The sequence below is a fragment of the Vombatus ursinus genome, unplaced genomic scaffold (genome assembly GCF_900497805.2).
Source record: "Vombatus ursinus unplaced genomic scaffold, bare-nosed wombat genome assembly UNPS02014779.1, whole genome shotgun sequence".
Taxonomy (NCBI): domain Eukaryota; kingdom Metazoa; phylum Chordata; class Mammalia; order Diprotodontia; family Vombatidae; genus Vombatus; species Vombatus ursinus.
The window spans coordinates 6433190-6452532 of record NW_020954557.1 but is presented as its reverse complement, the minus strand read 5'-3'; positions in this window follow the sequence as shown (position 1 = coordinate 6452532).

Below are 19343 nucleotides of genomic sequence, written 5' to 3'. Positions count from 1 at the left end.
TAGATGGTCAATTAAATTCTGTTAAAGAACATTCTATTTCTATAGTATGAACTAGGTTTCTTGAAAAGAAACTCCCTGGAAAAGTGTATTCTGGTCCTCCACAACTATTGTTTTCTTCACTGGAATCCAGGTGAAAATTAGCCTGTGCTTACTTGCTTGCAACCAAGACAGGAAAATTATTTCTATGAACTCTTGTTGAATCCAGCTTCCAATAGCTTTTGAAAAGGTTTTGATGGATTCTCAAAGACTGTTGTGTCTATGGAGCTCGGTAGACTGCTCATGCTATATCAGACTCATGGAATATTTGAGTCAGTTAAATTTGGCTATGTTTTCTGGGTCCAGCATAAAAAAAAGGTACAGTGTGGTAAGTGCGGAAGGAACAAGGTACCATGGATAAAAGCATTTGACTGGAGCTGGACACATGAGATTTCAATCCTGGCTCTTTTACATCCATGAGCAAGTCACTTTATTTTCCCCATTCTAGTCTTCCCACCTGGAAATTAAGGAGATTGGACTAGATAGTGTCAAAGGTTTCTTACATTTCTAAATCTTTTGAGGCATATATGTACATGGATACATAAACACATATACATATATACACATATACATGTGAAACACACATATATACACACATATATCAATACACACATATATGTCTGTATATATAAACTATCCCAATGACAGTTTTAAGATGGAGAAGTAATTACTCTTAACCTACATTCTATTTTCTGCACTTTACAAAGATCTTACCTGGTAACAGAAATTTTGATTCTGTCTCATTTATTGATAACTAAATTTATAAGCCTATGGATCTGTTCTCATATAAGGCAACTCCTACAGAAATGTTTTAAGTATAGAAGCATATATATTAGGTATACTACTTTCACAAGTGCACAGAATTTAGGAAATGTAAGGAATTAAAGAATAAATATTACCATCTAACAGTCCTTTTTCAGCATACCTCTTACCTCTAATGTAATTTTAATTCAGTGGATAGCAAGAATTCCATTAATTTTGCAAGAGCTTTGGCGTCAGGATTCTGCCCAGGTGGCACCCAGTATCCATCTTTATTTCACCTGTAAATCATTATATGGAATAGATAAAAATGGGCTGTTCTGCTGTACAGTTTCTGAACACATCTGGTGTGACTACACCATGTTTAATCTGCTAGTAAATAAAAGCTACTATGATCTTGAGGTGTTGAATGAACACCAGGGGTGTGTTTGAATTAGGTTGTGTGAATTTTAGTGTCCAATGTCTGTTTTTTAATGTTCAACAACTTCTCCAGGAAATTTTCACTGTAAAGAAACAAAAAGCAAATCTCCTTCTGATTCAGGGCAGCTTTGTTACTTAATTTCTTTTTGAGACAAAGACCATCTTTATAGTAATGATGTCATACTTGACCAATGTTACCAGGTTTTTGCTAGAAATGTTAGGTTATCATTTCAGTCAGGTTCCCATGAATTAGGGGGAAAACTTATTAAACTTTTGTCTATGGTGATTGCAAAGAGAGAATTACATTGTCTATTTCACTTGGTCAGCCAAAATTTAATTCTTTTTTCTTGCTGACAGCTAAAAAGGAGATATGATCTCTGGCCCCTTTATTCAGCCAGGATTGATGCATCTTTAAGAAATCATTTCTAAAACTTCCTGAATACATGCTTGAGACATGACTCTCATAAATTTATAAAAGTAGATTGTGCATAAAAATTACACATTTTAAATGTTGTAATAGTTAAATGGTATAATGATTATCTTTGCTGTAAATTTAAATATTTATACATTTTTTGTAGAAATAAAATATACCAATTTAGTTTTCCTATGGTATATGTTGTCTTTTTTGTAAAATGATCAAACCAATTTAAAGTAGTTTATGATTAAGTTCTATTTATGGAATGAACTAGTTAATTGATAAAGCCCATAGATTGTCATTCAGCTTCAATGGAATCTTGCAATACTAGTATTAGAAATATTTTTGATTGCCCTAGATCCCTAGACTAACAAACATTAGCAATGATTTTTTGAAAGTTTTTATTTAACAAACAGCTCTTGAAAATGGATTGAAAAATGGAGGTAACTGATAATATATGATGGAAAAACTTTTTGTGAAGTAGTATAATTCACTTTCAAAATTATTTTTGTCCAGCACTCAGGGGAGCACAGCTGGCTCCAGAAAAGTAGTTTCCAAGTTTGTAAAGGTAGGGTAGAGTGAAACTGCCTTTTTCATCAGGATAGAGATTTTCTAAACTAGTGGTGGGAATCCCCTAGGGATCTCAGAAACCATGAGAGCAAAAAAAGAATAAAGATATATGCTGGGTATAGTGGGCCATGCTTGGAATCCCTACTGCTGATGAAGCTTCAGCTAGTGGATCACTTGAGCTGAAACAGGCTGTGCCAATTGTGAATGTGAACTGTTAAGCATCAGTATGATGAGACCCCAGGAGCAAGGCAGCATAACAGACTGCCTAAGGAGAGGCAAAATTGCCCAGTCAGAATGAAGCAGGTTAAAGCTGGAAGAGACCAAAGAAGCCATTATGAATAGCCTATTTTACATATGGATTAAATGGGTAAGTAGGGGCAAAACTGTGATTTGAACCCAGATTCCAACTCCATATCCAGCACCATGATACCTGACATTTCAGACTGACAACCCCATGAATTAGACATTACACATATTGTAATTCTCATTTTATAGATGAAGAGTTTCAAAAGCAATTTATAGGAGATAATTTATCCCATTCTACCTCTCCCTCTCTCCTTCTCCCAGTATAATCCTCTCTCACCCCTTAATTTTATTTTTTAGATATCATCCCTTCATCTCCAATTCACCCTGTGCTCTCTCTCTCTCTCTCTCTCTCTCTCTCTCCTTCTCTCTCTCTCCCTCTCTCTCTCTCCCCCTCTCTCCCTGTCACTGTACACACATATATATGTATATATGTATATATATACACATACATACATATGTATACATGTATATATATACACATACATATATATGTATACACACACACATATACACATACATACATTTATTTATTTATCTTTTTTTATTTTTTTATTTATTTCCTTCCAACTGCCCTAATACTGAGAAAGGTCTCATGAGTTACAAATACGATCTTTCCATGTAGGAATGTAAACAGTCCCTTAATGTATAACCTACTAAATCTTGTGTTATACTAATTGTGTTTCCACAATACTTGAATTGTTTCTTTCTGGCTGCTTGCAATATTTTCTCTTTGACCTGGGAACTTGGGAATTTGGCTATAATATTCCTAGGAGTTTTCCTTTGGGGATCTCTTTCAGAAGTTGATCAATGGATTATTTCAATTTCTATTTTACCCACTGACTCTAGAATATCAGGGCAGTTTTCCTTGATAATTTTTTGAAAAATGATGTCTAGGCTCTTTTTTGGATCATGGATTTCAGGTAGTCCAATAATTTTTAAATTATCTCTCCTGGATCTATTTTCCAGGACAGTTGATTTTCCAATGAGATAGTTTACTTTTTTCTTTTTTTTAATTCTTTTGATTTTATTTTATTGTTTCTTGATGTCTTATAGAGTCATTAGCTTCTATTTTCTCCATTCTCATTTTTAAGGAATTATTTTCCTCAGTCAGCTTTTGGATCTCCTTTTCCATTTGGCCAATTCTGCTTTTTAAGGCATTCTTCTCCTCATGGGATTTTTGGACCTCTTTTGCCATTTGGTCTAGTCTATTTTTAAGGTGTTATACTCTTCAGTATTTTTGGGGTCTCCTTTAGCAAGCTGTTGACTTGTTATTCATAATTGTCTTTCATCACTCTCATTTCTCTTCCCAATGTTTCCTTTAAATCTTACTTGCTTATCAAATTCCTTTTTGGGCTCTTCCATGGCCTGGAACTGATTCATTTTTTTCTAGGAAGCTTCGGATATAGGAGCTTTGACTTTGTTGTCTTCTTCTGGTTGTAGTCTGGAAACTGCCACAGCTCCCCTTGATTCAGTCCCCTGAGGCCTGCTCCAGGTTTACTGAGGCCTTGTCTTATACATTTTCATCTCCTTTGTCACCAAAGTAAGGTTCTATGATCAGAAGGTTTTTTGTTTTGGTGGGGTTTTTTTTGTTTGTTTTGGCTGTTTGCTCATGTTCCCAGCCAATTACTTGAGTTTTGAACTCTTTCTTAAGGTAGAGGTCTGCTTCCAGTGTGGAGGATGTACTGTCCCAAACTTCAGGGATTTTGTTGCAGCTGTTTTCAGAGACCCTTCTAGGGACCTGTAAATTTTCAGTTCTTCCAAGGTGGTATGATCAAAGGCAAGGTATTTACTCCCTTCCTGGCCTGTGCTCTGACCCATAAGTGACTCCAAGCACTTTTTCTTCCTTGAAACTGTGAGGAGGATTTCCTCTCCACTGATACCTCAAGCTCCACTCTTCCAATGCTACTCATTGCTCCAGGACTGCAACCCAGAACCAAGCATGGGCAAAGCAAGAGAATCTTGCATCTACACCAGCAAAAAGATCCCTGCAATTCCTCTCTTATCAGCTGCTTGATACCCCCACAGTCTGTGGGAAGAGAGCTCAGAAAGCAGCCCCCATCCCGGGGCTGCCCCAGGACTGGGGCCAAACCAAGTTCCTCTCTCACAGAGGTCTAACAGACCTTTCCCACTGACCTTATAAGTTGTCTTTGGTGTTTGTGTTTGAGAAGTCTGGAAACTGCCACAGCTCCCCTGATTCAGTTCCCTGAGGTCTGTTCCAGGTTTACTGAGGCCTTGTCTTTGCCTGAATGGCCCACGCTGAACTGTGCTCCTCTCCCAGCCCAGGGCAATAGACCTTTGCCATCAACCATCCAGGTCATCTTGGGCTGGAAATTTGTTTCCCTCTGTCTTTTTGTGGGTTCTGCTGCTCTAAAATTTGTTTGGAGTCATTTTTACAGGTATTTGGAGGGGTTTGGGGGAGAGTTTAAGCAAGTCACTGCTTTAACTCCACCATTTTGGTTCTTCCCCGGTTTATTTTCTATGTTGAAATTTTACTTAAGTAATTCTTTATTTCAAATAATTTTAATTGATTCTCTGGGTTTCTTTAAATCATCATAACATCTCCAGAAACTGATATTTTTGTTTCTTTTTTGCAAACGTTTCTTCCCTCAATTTTATTATCTCATCTTATCACTATAGCTGGTATTTCTAGCACTTATTAAATACTAGCAGTAATAATATACATATACGTTTTCCCTTGATGTTGCCAAAAAGCCTCTAGTTTGTTGGGTTTTCTTATTACATATAATATGAGCTCTTGGTCTTAGGGAAAGAAGATGGGAAGGAAAGGGAATAAGCATTTATGTAGTACCTGCTATATGCCAGGCAGTGTGCTAAGCACTTTTTACAGTTATCATTTGACCTTCACAATGACCTTGTGAGGTAGGTGCTATCATTACCCTTGAGAAAACTGAGTGAAATGACATGCTTAGGGTCACATAGCTAATAAATGTCTGAAGCCAGATTAAAAATTAGGTCTTTTTACTCCAGACCCATGTTTGTTTGGGTCTTTTATAGAAATGGATATTGAATATTGCTAAAAAGATTTTTCTATGCCTATGTACATATTCATGGTTTTATTATTATTAATATGATTTCTTGTGATTATAGGTTCCCTAAACCAATTTTGTATTCTTGGTATAACACCAATCTGGCAACAGTGTCATAATCTTACTGATATGTTACTGTAGTCTCTTTGAAATATTTTATTAAAAAATTTGGTGTCAATATTCATTAGGCATATGGATCTATAACTTTATTTTCTTCTATTTTGCCACTCCATGTTTTGAGAATGAAGACCCTAGTTTTACTGTAGAAGGAATTTCATAGACTCCTACTATTTTGCAAACCAGTTATATGATATTTGAATTAATCATTTAGAAATGCTTAATAGAATTCACATGTAAATCAATCTGGTCCTGGGATTTTATCTTTGGTAGTTCATTTATGGCTCTTTGCTTTATTTTTATGAGCTTGAGATAGTTAAGTTTTCTATTTATTGTTCTATTAATCTGGTCAATTTATATTTTTGTAAAAGTTCATCTTTTTATAATAATTGGCATAGAATTCTGGATATTTTAGTAAATTATAGCTAAATGCTTGTTAATTGATTTCAATGAAATTCAGTTACACATGAGTATGACTTAATGGTATTGACAACAAAAGTATGGGAGACTGCAATGGTATGCTGATAAATCTGTAACAAATAGCTCTCTTAGGGTCAGCTAGGTGACGCAGTGGGTAGAGCACTGGCTCTGAAGTCAGGAAGACCTGAGTTCAAATCTGGCCTCAGACCAAACACTTGACACTTACTAGCTGTGTGACCCTGGGCAAGTCACTCAACCCCAATTGCCTAAAATAAAAAAAATCTCTCTTGGGGAAAATGTATGTAGGACATTTTTTTTTAAGTTTAGTCTGCATTATTAGCATTTTCCCAATCACTTTCATATTTCCAGGTAACCCCCCAAAAAATGAAGCCTTGATTTGTAGCATTTGCAAATTTCCTCTGTGTAAATTCTCATAGTGAAATTTTAATAATAAGTTCTTGAAAGAAACCAGTTGGACCAGGTTCCAGTACATCCCTGGATATGATTGCATACATTTATTTACTCATAATCATAGAAGCAAGAGCAATTAAAAAATCTATATGTCCAAACTTATTGTTGATTAGGTACTTACAGCTTCTCTTCATCCCAGGCATCCCATACTTCTAGACTTATGACCTAGAGTTAAGAGTCCAGTCTCTTTTCTCAAGCTTCTCCAACAGTTCAGGAAAAGCATATTTCTTTAAATTTAAATATCCCTTCTGTGTGTAGAAAAGCCTAAAAGAAACTCAGAAATAAAAACAACAGTATTTCAATGCAAACCTCTCCCTCATCTATTTCTAAAACTGTAGCTCTCATAGTCAAACTTCTTAGTGGGTCATTGTCCAGTCAGTTGGGGAACCGATGACTTTGGGCATTTTCCTCTGTTTTTTTTTTTCTCACTCTCTAGTCCTAGCATGGTTGATTGATTTACTGAACTAGATGAGACCCAACTCACTCCTTGTTGCTTGTCCACTGCTTATGGAAAGGTAGGTCAGGCTCAAGTACAGGCTCAGGTAAGGCAACATACTCCTCTCACACCTCTTATTCCTCCATCGTCCTCTTTAACAAACCTATATGTTGGTCACATCCTGGATTGTTTCTGCTCTTGGCTCTTTGACTCATTATAGAACCTAAGCTTTGTGGACATGCCAACCTTTGGAAGTTTTAAGGATGGGATTGACCCAAAACCAGGGGATAAGGGCTCATTAAATGGGAATATGAAAGCAAAACAGATACCTTCTCTGCTATACATGTAAACTTATATTCTAATATTTAGTTTGCTTCTCTCTATATGCCCTTCTGTGATGAGAAGTAAACTCTCCTACATATGTCAAGTCACTCAGTTTTCCTGAGGTACAGAGTAGATAGAAATAAGCAGCAGAGTATAATGGAAATGGTTTTGAATTTAGAGCCAAAGATCCTGAAGATCAAATCCTGTCTTTGCCCCTTACTACCTCTGTGACCTTGGGTACATCACTTAACATCTATGGGACTTCACTTTCCATGTCAGTAAAATGAAAGATTTAAATTCAATGGACAATACTCATTGTACAGCAATGGTTATTATGTAATACTTCAGCTCTACATGTTGGATTTGGAAAGTCAGAAGGGTGAGGGCTAGGAACCAATGCATAGAAAGTCCTCAATCCCCTCTTTCCACTCCAAGAATAAATAGGAAGTCTTAATATTCCCTAATGTAGACTATTTCTGCTCTTGCATATATGATATCCATAGATCTGAGCCTATTCCTATATCTGAATTCTTGTGGCAGCAATCAATCCAACCTTTGAAGAAGAAAGTTCCCCCAGGAGACCCTAGTCTTCTAAAAGGAAGAGAGTTCCTTCAGGATTGAGCCCTTCTGGTAAATAAATGTAGGTATTAGCAATTATCTCCCACCTAAGAATTGCTAGATGAAATCACCCACAAGGAATGACATGATTACTTCCAAGCTAGGGGTATTTGACCTGGATATAAATATCATCATAGATGTGATACCAAAAGGGATTCTGTCTTCTCAAAATTACTTGTCCACTTGTTACTGTTCAAATCTAAGCCAGGATCCTCTGAGAAAAATTGTAATGATGATTTTCCCCATAATCTCTTGACTTTTCTCCCTCCTACAAGTGAGATTGAGGGCCAAATATATTTCACCCCTCCTCTATTTCACTAACACATAAATATAAATATCAAATATCTCAGGCAACTTGTCCAATGCTTGTTGTTGTTCAGTTGTTTCAAACTCTTCATAACTCATTGGGGGTTTTCTTGGCAAAGATACTGGAGTGATTTGCCATTTCCTTCTCCAGCTCATTTTACAGATGAGGAAACTGAGACAAACTTGATACTTGCCCAGAGTCACATAGCTAGTACTTATCTGAGCCTGGATTGAACTCAGGTCTTCCTGACTCCAGGTTCAACACTCTCTCCACTGCACCACAAAGTTGTCCTTCAACTTATTGGTGTAGAAGGGAACAGAGGGGAAAAAAAGAGGATCAGGAGGGGCAGCTATGTGGCACAGTGGATAGAGCACTGGCCCTGAAGTCAGAAGGACCTAAGTTCAAATCTGGCCTCAGACCAAACACTTGACACTTATTAGCTGTGTCACCCTGGGCAGGTCACTTAACCCCAATTGCTTAAAAATTTAAAAAAAAGAGGATCAGCAAAATACAACTATAAAATGAATCTACCTCAAGTTTTTTGGATGTGGGGAAGTAAATCATCATCAAGAAAAATCTTCACTTCTCTCTATATTTTTCCAGGCTGTGCAATGTGCACGTGCCACTTGACTTTGATATGTTGAGTCACTTTGAATCATCCAAAGGACCATAGATTTCTGCCTATGACCTTTAGATTGGCACATAATAAATGTTTGGGAAATGAATGAATGAATGAATGAATGAATGAATGAATGAATGAATGAATGAATGAATTTAGTGGAATGACAAAGAATTATTAAGCCATCCCCAGAGAAAAGAATTGATCCAGCTGTGAGGCAATATATGTAGTTCCTTTTCCAAATTGCCCTGAATGGGAGCAGAAAAGTCACAGGAAACAAGAATTAGGCAGACAGCCATCATCCTATGGCCTGGGTTCTGAAAAGAAAATAGGCAGAGACAAGGTCTGGCTTCATCAATGCCTGTAGCAGGTGGGAATAACCCATTAAGATAAGATGAGTACCTAACCAGCCAAGGGAGAAGCAATGCTGTGATTCTTAATATAGGTTAGCATCAAAACTTCAGCAGAGAATAGAGACTAACTTTGTAGTAGAGACTGCCACAGAAGGCTTCAGCCAAGAGTGATAGTTATGTTGTAAGTTCCTCTTTATCTCTGAATATCAAAGGATTTCTTAAACACTTGCTACATAAAGCATGTTCTTGAAAGGAAGTTGTTTCCAAGGTGAGCAATCTCCTTAGCTTGACTGCCCTGGCTTCCTTAATAAGTTAACATAACTAGGAGGTCTGTCTGAGAACTTGGACCCAGAGAAAAAAAAATGGTTTGGGCAATGAGAACTGGGTGACATAGGGCCAGGGATGGCTGTATCTTTTCATGAAATCTTCTGACATTCTCCCTATTTTTTTAGGAATGATGATGACAGAGCTTAGGACACCTTGACTTGGAGAAGTAAGAGATCAAGTGGCTATTTAATCTGAAGTTCCACATAAGCAAAATGCTAGAAACATTGACAAATTTAGCATCTTAATTAGTGGAGTGTATTATGCCATTATCTCCTAGGAGTGATGGATATTTGAAGATGTAAATTATTACTTTTGAAAATGTGAATTCTGACTGGAATGCTTTGATTTTCCCTCCACTTTCTAGAACCTAGTATAAAAAATAAAGTAGTATTAGTACATTTGTGATAAACTCTAGTGTTCATTGGTTCTAAATATTAAAGATAACTCAATATTTTTAAATAGATATTTATTTTAAATGCCACAAATTAAGAGATTTGGGGGTAAATACGCGATTAAGCACAGAGTCCACATTAATTCTGCTATATGTGCCTGCACATGAGTCATGAAACTTACTGCTGAGTAATGATTGGCACGTTTATAGCTTCCTGTGGCATTGGCCTCAAAAAGTCTATTAATCACTATCAAAGATCAACTTAAGAAGAAAACTAAGCAATTATTTTGTTTTTCCATTTCAGAGTGACTTTAATATTTTGATGGTGTTTAACATGCATATACACATACAAATTAGGAAATCAGAAAAAAATTTGACCTTTCTTGACCTTTCTATGCCAATGACTGGAAAGTCTATTCTTGTATTTCACTTCAGGTCCATCTGTTTGCTCATCTGATCTTCCCATTGAGTTTTGGATATAGTGCCAGCTTTTCCCAAAGAGGTAAACATTTCTTGACTTGCCAACCTCTGACTTTTAGCAGGGACCTCAACACCCTTATATGCTACAATTTTAAATGCATATAATCAGTAAACATCGTCATATTCAATTTAACTACACACATATGTATATATGCACATGTGTGTGTTTTTCTACATAAAATGAGCTGGAGAAGGAAATGGCAAAGCATTCTAAAATCTTTGCCAAGAAAACCTAAAAAGGGATCCCAAAGAGTCAGACACAATTGAACAACAACAACAAATACATACAGTCTATATATGTATGTATGCATGTATGTATGTATGCACATATGTGTGTATGTATTACTTACTGACTGCTTTCAGGACAAAATAAACACCTGTTTATGTCTATTAAGATTTCAGCATTTAAAGACTTAGGAATACTTAGGATACTTAGGATACTTACATAAATACTTAGGAATAGTGGGCAAGAGTTTTAGAGTTGGAATAAAATTAGAAGATTATCAATGGGAAACATTAAAAGGTAATAGGTACAAACAAAAGCCAACAAAGATGATACAGAGGTGGTACCAGCTTCTCTAAGACTATGCCAGAAAGCTTGAAGTTTTGAGAATTTCTACAATCCTAAAAAGGCTTTGAATATGTTTTTATTGTTTTTTAAATTTATTTAGTATTTTATTTTTCCACAATTACACATAAGAACAATTTTTAACTTTTGTTTTTAAAATTTTGAGTTCCAAATTTTCTCCCTCCTTTCTTATCCTTCTCATTTAGAATGGAAGTAATTTGATATAAGTTATATACGTGTAGTCATACAAAACATATTTCTATATTAATGACATTGTGAAACAAAATATAGACCCCCCCCCAGAAAAAAAAACTGAAGAAAAATAAAGAAAGTTAAAAAGTATGCCTCAATCTATATTCAAATGCCATCAATGCTTTCTCTGGGGATGGATAGCATTCTTCATCATAAGTCCTTCAAAGTTGTCTTGGATCATTGTATTGCTGAGATTAGCTAAGTCATTCACAGCTGATCATCTTAAAATACTGCTGTTACTTTGTACACAGTACATTTCACTTTGCATCAGTTCATGTAAGTCTTTCCAGGTTTTTCTAAGACCATCCTGTTCATCATTTCTTATAACACAATAATATTTCATCACAATCACAAAGCACAATTTGTTAAGCCATGCCTCAAATGATGGGCATCCTCCCAATTTCCAATTCCCTGAACCCAAAAAATTGGTGCTAGAAATATTTCTACACATATAGATTCTTTCCCCTTTTTCAAAATTTCTTTTTGGATACAGACCTAGTAGTGGCACTGCTAGGTCAAAGAGTATACATGGTTTTACAGCACTACGGGCATAGTTCCAAATTGCTCTACAGAATGGTTGAATCAGTTCATAACTCCACCAATAATGCATTAATACATTAATGTCTCATTTTTCCCACATGTCCTCCAACATTTATCATTCTCTTTTTCTATCCTATTACCCAATCTAATAGGTATGCGGTAGCTCCTCAGAATTGTCTCAATTTACTTTCCACCAACCAATAGCAATTTAGAGCACCTTTGCCAAGTTCTGAGCTTTGATTACTTCATATGAAAACTGTTCCTATCTCTTGATCATTTATCAGTAGGGGAATGGCTGCTATTTTTTATGATTGAGGGTTTTATCAGAGAAACTTATTTCAAAATTTTTTTCAGCTATGACTGCTAAATGACTTCTACTCACCCCCATTTATTTTATTCTTTCTCTCCTTTCACCCTGTCCCTTCTCAAAGTATTTTGCTTCTGACTATCCCCTTCCTCAACCTGCCCTCCCTTCTATCATTCCCCCCTTCCTTTATTCCATTCCTCTCCTACTTTCCTGTAGGATAACATAGATTTCTATACTCAGCTAAGTATGTGTGTTATTCCTTCTTTGAGCCAATTCTGGTAAGAGTAAGTTCACTCATTCCCCCTTACCTCCTCCCTCTTCCCCTTCACTGTAAAAGTTTTTTCTTACCTCTTTTTTGTGAGTTAATTTATTCCATTCTACCTCTCCCTTTCCCTTTCCCTCAGCACATTCCTCTTTCTGACCCCTTGTTGTATTTTTTAGATATTATTCCTTCATATTGAACTCACACTTTTGCCCTCTGTCTATGTATACTCCTAACTGCCCAAATAATGAGAAAGTTATTTTTTTTAGTTACAAGAACCATATTCCTATGCAGGAATGTAAACAGTTTAATTTTATTAAGGCCCTTTTGATTTCCCTTTCCTGTTTATATTTTTATGCTTCTCTTGAGTCTTTTATTTGAGAGTCATATTTTCTATTCAGTTCTGGTGTTTCCATCAAGAATTCTTGAAAGTCCTCTGTTCCATTGAATATCCATTTTTTTTCCTTGAATAATTATACTCAGTCTTGTTGCATAGGTCATTCGTGGCTGTAATTCTAACCCCTTGCCCTCTGGAGTATCATATTCCAAGACTTCTAATCCTTAATGTAGAAGCTGCTAAATCTTGTGCTATCCTGACTGTAGTTCCACAATACTTGATTTTTTTTTTCCTGGTTGCTTACAATATTCTCTTCTTGATCTGGGAGCTCTGGAATTTGACTATAATATTCCTGAGAGTTTTCATTTTGAGATCTCTTTGAGGAAGTGATTGGTGGATTCTTTCAGTTTCTATGTTACCCTCTGGTTCTAGAATATCAGAGTAGTTTTTATTGATAATTTCTTGAAAGATGATGTCTAGGCTGTTTTTGTGATCATGGCTTTCAGGTAGTCCAATAATTTTTAAATGATCTCTCCTGGTCTTTTTTTCCATGTGAGTTGTTTTTCCAATGAGATATTTCACATTTTCTTCTATTTTTATTGTTTTGATTTTGTTTTATTTTTTTCTTGATTTCTCATAAAGTCATTAACTTCCATTTGCTCAATTTGGATTTTTAAGGAATTGGTTTCTTCAATGAGTCTTTGTGCCTTTTTTTTCCGTTTGGCTAATTCTGCTCTCTAGGCATTTTTCTTCTCTTTGGCTTTTTGTACATGTTTTACCATTTGACCTAGTCTGTGTTTTAAGGTATTATTTTCTTCAGGTTTGGTGTGTGTGTGTGTGTATGTATGTGTGTGTGTGTGTGTGTACTTTATCAAACTCTTGACTTGTTTTTAATTATTTTCTTGCATCATTCTTATTTCTCTTCCCAATTTTTCTTCTACCTCTCTTACTTGATTTTCAAAATCCTTTTTGAGCTCTTCCATGGCCTGAGACCAATTCATATTTTTTCTTGAATGCTTTGGATATGGGAGCTTTGACTTTGTTATCTTCTTCTGAGTGTGTGTTTTGATTTTCCCTCTCACCATAGTAACTTTCTATGGTCAGGATTTTGTCTGCTATTTGCTTATTTTTCTAATCTATTTCTTGACTTTTAACTCTGTGAAAGTGGGGCCTCACTTCCAGGGTGGAGGAATCACTGTCCCAAGCTTCATGGGTTTTATGCACCTGTTTTCAGAGATACTTTTAGGGACCTGTAAGTTTTCAGTTCTTCCAAGGTGGTATATCAAAGGAGAGGTGTGTTTACTACTTTCCTGGCCTGTGCTGTGGTCTGTGAGTGACCACAAACACTCCTTTCTGTACTAAAACTGTGATGAGGGTCCCTGCTCCACTTCAGCTACAAGCTCTGGTATGCTAGTGCTCCTCCTTGCCCTGGGACTGCCACCCAGGACTGAGACATAGATCTGAGAATGGGCAAAGCAACAGAGCCCTGCACCCTGTACCAGCAAAGAGACCCCTGTAATATCCTTCTGATCAGTTGTTCAACCCCCTTTCCATCTGTGGGCTGACAGCTCCAGAAACAGCTACTGCCACTGTTGATTCAGTGGCCCTCAAGGCCTGCTCCTGATTTGCTGGGGCCTGATCTGTGCTGATTTGGCCTGCACTAGACTGTGGTTCGCTCTTACCCAGATGTGACAGACCTTTTCTTCTGACCTTCCAAGTTTTCTTTAGATGGAAAATGATTGCACCTCATCCTTTTGTGGGTTCTGTTGCTCCAGGAATTATTTTATGGAATTATTTAAAGGTGTTCAGAGGAGTTTTGAGGAGAGGTCAGACAAGTCACTGCCTTTTCTCCACCACCTTCGCTCTGCCTCTTGAATATGCTCTTGATGACACACTTCTGTCTGCTATAAGAGGATGAACCTAGCTTTCATATGAAGAATCTGGCCAGGAAAAAATGCATTCTTTTGCTATGACAGGCCAGGAAAGAGAAAAAAATACAAAATACCTCTCTTTGTGATGTGGCCTCCTACTAATGCAATGACGGTGGCAGACTAGCAGAAAAGAGTTTATCTTGTCAAACTCTACTAAACATCATGCAATTTTCAGATCATCTATACACATCAGTACCCTAAATTGCATTAACCAATAAGATAGCATACCATTACTTTAACAGAATCCTTTCATTATTATCTTTAATAAATAAAATAAAAACTACTTAAGTGTAAAGAACAGGGTATGTGTGCTGGGTTGCATTTGACTATGTAGGTTATGAGTTTCCAGATGTATCTATTTGGATATGGCTCATAGGGAGTTAATAATAAATAGTCCTAGAATCTTCTTGCCTTGTTCTTCTCTGAGGGAGTATGTTCATGAATAAGATCACTATTATACTAAAATAAACTGTCTTCCCTATCTATACCAAGAAAATATAATCTTAAAGCTATGTTTGAAAAGGAATTTAACCTTTAAGGTGGAATGTGAAAGATAGGAGGAGGGAGAAAAAAATGAAGGGGATATTTGCATGTCCTTGGGGGTTTGTTTAATGTTCTATAAGCCCCTGAAATAAGGGTAAATTTTAATTAGATTTTGCTAGCATATACTCATCCAAGTCTTTGTTATTTGACCCATCACATAAAATTTTATTTGCAGCATATGACAGGCAAGAACTAACATTTGAAGTATCCAAATTAATGCTGAGGGAGATTTTTAAAAATCCCAGATAAGACATACCTTTTGCCTTCATGAAATTTAGAGCCTAGTAAGGAGATATGACAAATATTCCTAAGAATGGTACAAAAACAATACATGTCAAGTGCTTCAGATAAATCTGAGTATAAGGCCATGTGATGCCTAAGGAATGAAAATTACCATGTAAGTGAAAGGATGCATTCCTACAAGAAGTCACATTTGAATTAGGCCACAAAAAGGTGATTTGGAGCTAAGGGAAACATTCCAACCATAGGAAACAGTGTGAAGAGTGGTACAACAGTGGGAGAATTTGGCATATATAAAAGGAATGGGGAAAACAATGTGAAATAAAACTAGAAAGGTAGGATAGCACCAGATTATGGAAGGCTTTGAATGTCAGGAAGATATATGTAACTTAGTCAGTATACAGCAAACCTTGAGGAATTTTGAGCAAAGTAATGACATGTCCAAACCTACATATGTGAAAAATGTTTTTTTCAACATAATGAAGGATGTTTGTAAGGGATGAGACAGTGAATTAGGAATAACCTGATAGAAAGATAATATAACAATTCAGGAAGCTGATGATGAGGACCTGTACTTCATTTGGTGATAGGGTGAATGAAGAGTACAGATTGCACACAAGAAATATAGCAGAGGTAGAATTAATAGGACTTTTAACTGAATGGAAAGAAAAAAATTGGAGACTGAAGGGACATATAAAAATGACACTAGAATTTTTTTAAGAATGGGAGACAGATGAATAGTGCTACCACTTACAGAAATAGTGAAGCCAGAAAGAATAGCATGGTGAGCATAAAGATAAGGGTGTTTCAGGTGCTGGCAAAACTCCAGTGAGAAATGATGGGCATCGATAAGCAAGATGGAAGATATGGAAGAGATGACAGAGTTGGGAGTTATCTGCATCTGCTTTGGTGTTTGAGGTAGGGTAACATTTTGAAAAGCAGCATAATAATTAGATTCATTTCTCAGAGCTGGGGTAAAAAAAGAGATAGAAGGGGAAGGCACATCCTTCCCTTTTCAGAAGTTAGTTTATGGCCCAAGCTGGGTACAACACATAGGAGTTACCATAAAGACTGTAGCTGAAAGATAGCATAAAAGAGTGAATGACACAGTCTTGCCAATTTTGAAGAGGCAGGCAGCCAATCAAATGAGACTATTCTCACCCACAGGGTGAGTGATGGAGAAGTCTCCATTTTAGGCAATCAAAATATGCTCTAGTGATTCCTCAACAGTATCTACATGTTACCCAAATATGACATGCTCAGAATAGCCTGGATTAAACAAGCAAATGTCAATACCCAAAACAGGACCTCTTTGGCAATCAGGTGAAGTCTTCTGAGAATAATGTTTTTAAGTACATAAAATAAAATGCATAAGATTACAAAGGAAACCAAACCAATTGAAATAAAAATGTATTTTTTTGCATTAAAGTTCATATAAATTTGAAATCTATCCAAAAGGAGTCTTTTGAGAGCCCATGAACCTTAGATTAAGTACCCCAGGTCTAAGGTGAAATATAAATGAAAAATGAGCTGAAAATTAGCTAATTGTAACAGGTATTTATTACAGTAAAGCTCAGTAGGGAATTGTGTTTGTAGGAAGTAAGGGGGCAGGTTATACCACATAGATTTTCAATTCTTAGTCTCCCACATCAGCAAGCTTCTACACTTACTTATATCCCCTGTTATATATGTACAAATACATGCTCACCATGGATGGTGATTTTCTCCTTCCCTAGAAGCTCTCCAACAGCATACATCTCATATAGGCAATTGGAAGACAAGTGAGAGTGAGAGGACAAAGAAAAGAGGCTTGGAAGCAGATAATAGATGACATAGGATGCAAGGAAGAAATTGGGATAGAAAAGCAAGAATAAAGTGGGTCTCGATATAATTGGAAAGGGAATCCATTATACTTTACAAAAATCATTGTTGAATATTTTCACGATTTCTAAAACAGCTTACCAAACATCTTGACATAAACAGAATTCATTAGCACTAAGCACTATGCTTATTAGCCTAATATTGCCAGAGCTATAGCAGATGCTTGGAGCCAACATGTAATTGAATTCTGTCTCAATTCTCACTTGAATGTTCAGCGGCCAGTCTGGTACATGAATATTAATGTCAAGGTCTGATGAGAAAATATAAAAGAAAGCTGTTGCATTCAATCTGATGCTGTGGGTAATATTATATGTTACTGCTTTGGGTAATCAACCCACTTCAAATCATACAATGGTACATGTGTCTATCTATAGGTCATAGGTTAAAAAACATAGCAGGGGCAGCTAGGTGGTGCAGTGGATAAAGCACCGGCCCTGAAGTCAGGAGGACCTGAGTTCAAATGCGTCCTCAGACTACACACTTGACACTTACTAGCTGTGTGACTCTGGGCAAGTCACTTAACCCCAATTGCTTAACAAAAAGAAAAAAGAAAGATCAAAGGAGGAACACACTGCTTCTATGGGGGCAGCTAGGTGGTGCAGTGGATAGATCACAGGCCCTGGAGTCAGGAGGACCTGAGTTCAAATCTGGCCTCAGCCACATAACACTTACTAGCTGTGTGACACTGGGCAAGTCACTTAACCCCAATTGCCTCATCAAAAAACAAAAAAAATAGGGGACCTAAAAGTGTTTAATACTCAAATGTAGCAAGATATAATTTCTTTTTTAATCCTTAAACTTTAAACTTCTTTTATTTTTTCTATTTAATATTTTATTTTTCCCCAGTTACATGTAAAAACATTTTATATTAAACATTTATTGATTTATTTATTTTTAGTTTTCAATATTCACTTCCACAAGATTTTGAGTTCCAAATTTTCTCCCCATCTCACCCCTTCCCTACCCCAAGATGGCATGTATTCTGAATACCCCTTCCCCTAATCTGCCCTCCCTTTTATCACCCCCCCCTTTCTTATCCCTTTCTCCTTCTATTTTCCTATAGGGCAGGATAGATTTCTATACCCCATTGCCTGTATATCTTATTTCCCAGTTGCATGTGAAAACAATTTTTAACATTTGTTTTTAAAACTTTGGGTTCAAAAATTTCTCTCAAAACCAAATTTTAACTTTTTTTAAAAAAACTTTGAGTTCTAAATTCTCTCCCTCCCTCCCTCCCCATTCTACCTTATTGAGAAGGCAAGCAATTTGATATAGGTTGTAGACATGTAGTCATGCAAATCATTTCCATAATAGTCATGTTGTAAAAGAAAACAGACCAAAAAAAAGTCAAGAAAAATAAAGAAAGTTAAAAAGGTATGTTCCAATCTGTATTTAGACACCATAAGTTCTTTCTCTAGGGATGGATAGCATTTTTCATCATAAGTCCTTCAGAATTGTCTTGGGTCATTGTATTGCTGAGATTAGCTAAGTCATTCACAGCTAATCATCTTACAACATTGTTGTTACTTTTCACACAGTTCATTCCACTTTGCATCAGCTCATGTAAATCTTTCCAGGTTTTTCTGAGAGCATCCTGCCAATAATTTCTTATAGCACAATACTATTTCCTCACAATCACATAGCACAATTTATTCAGCCATTTCCCAACTGATGGGCATCCTCCCAATTTTCAACTCCCCACCAGAAAAGAGCTTCTAGAAATATTTTTGTACATATATGAGCTTTTCCTTTTTGTTTTTTATCTCTTTGGGGATACAGACTTAGTAGTAGTATTGGTAAGTCAAAGGGTATTCATAGCTTTATAGACCTTTGGATATAATTCCACCTTGCTTTACAGAATGGTTAAATCAGCTCACAACTTCACCAATAGTGCATTAATATCTCATTTTCTCCACATCCCCTCCACCATTTTTCATTTTCATTTTGTGTCCTATTGGCCAATCTAATAGTTATGAGGTGATGCCTCCAAATTGTTTAATTTGCATTTCTCCAATCAATAGTGAAAGCATTTTTTCATATAGCTATAGATAGCTTTTATTACTTCA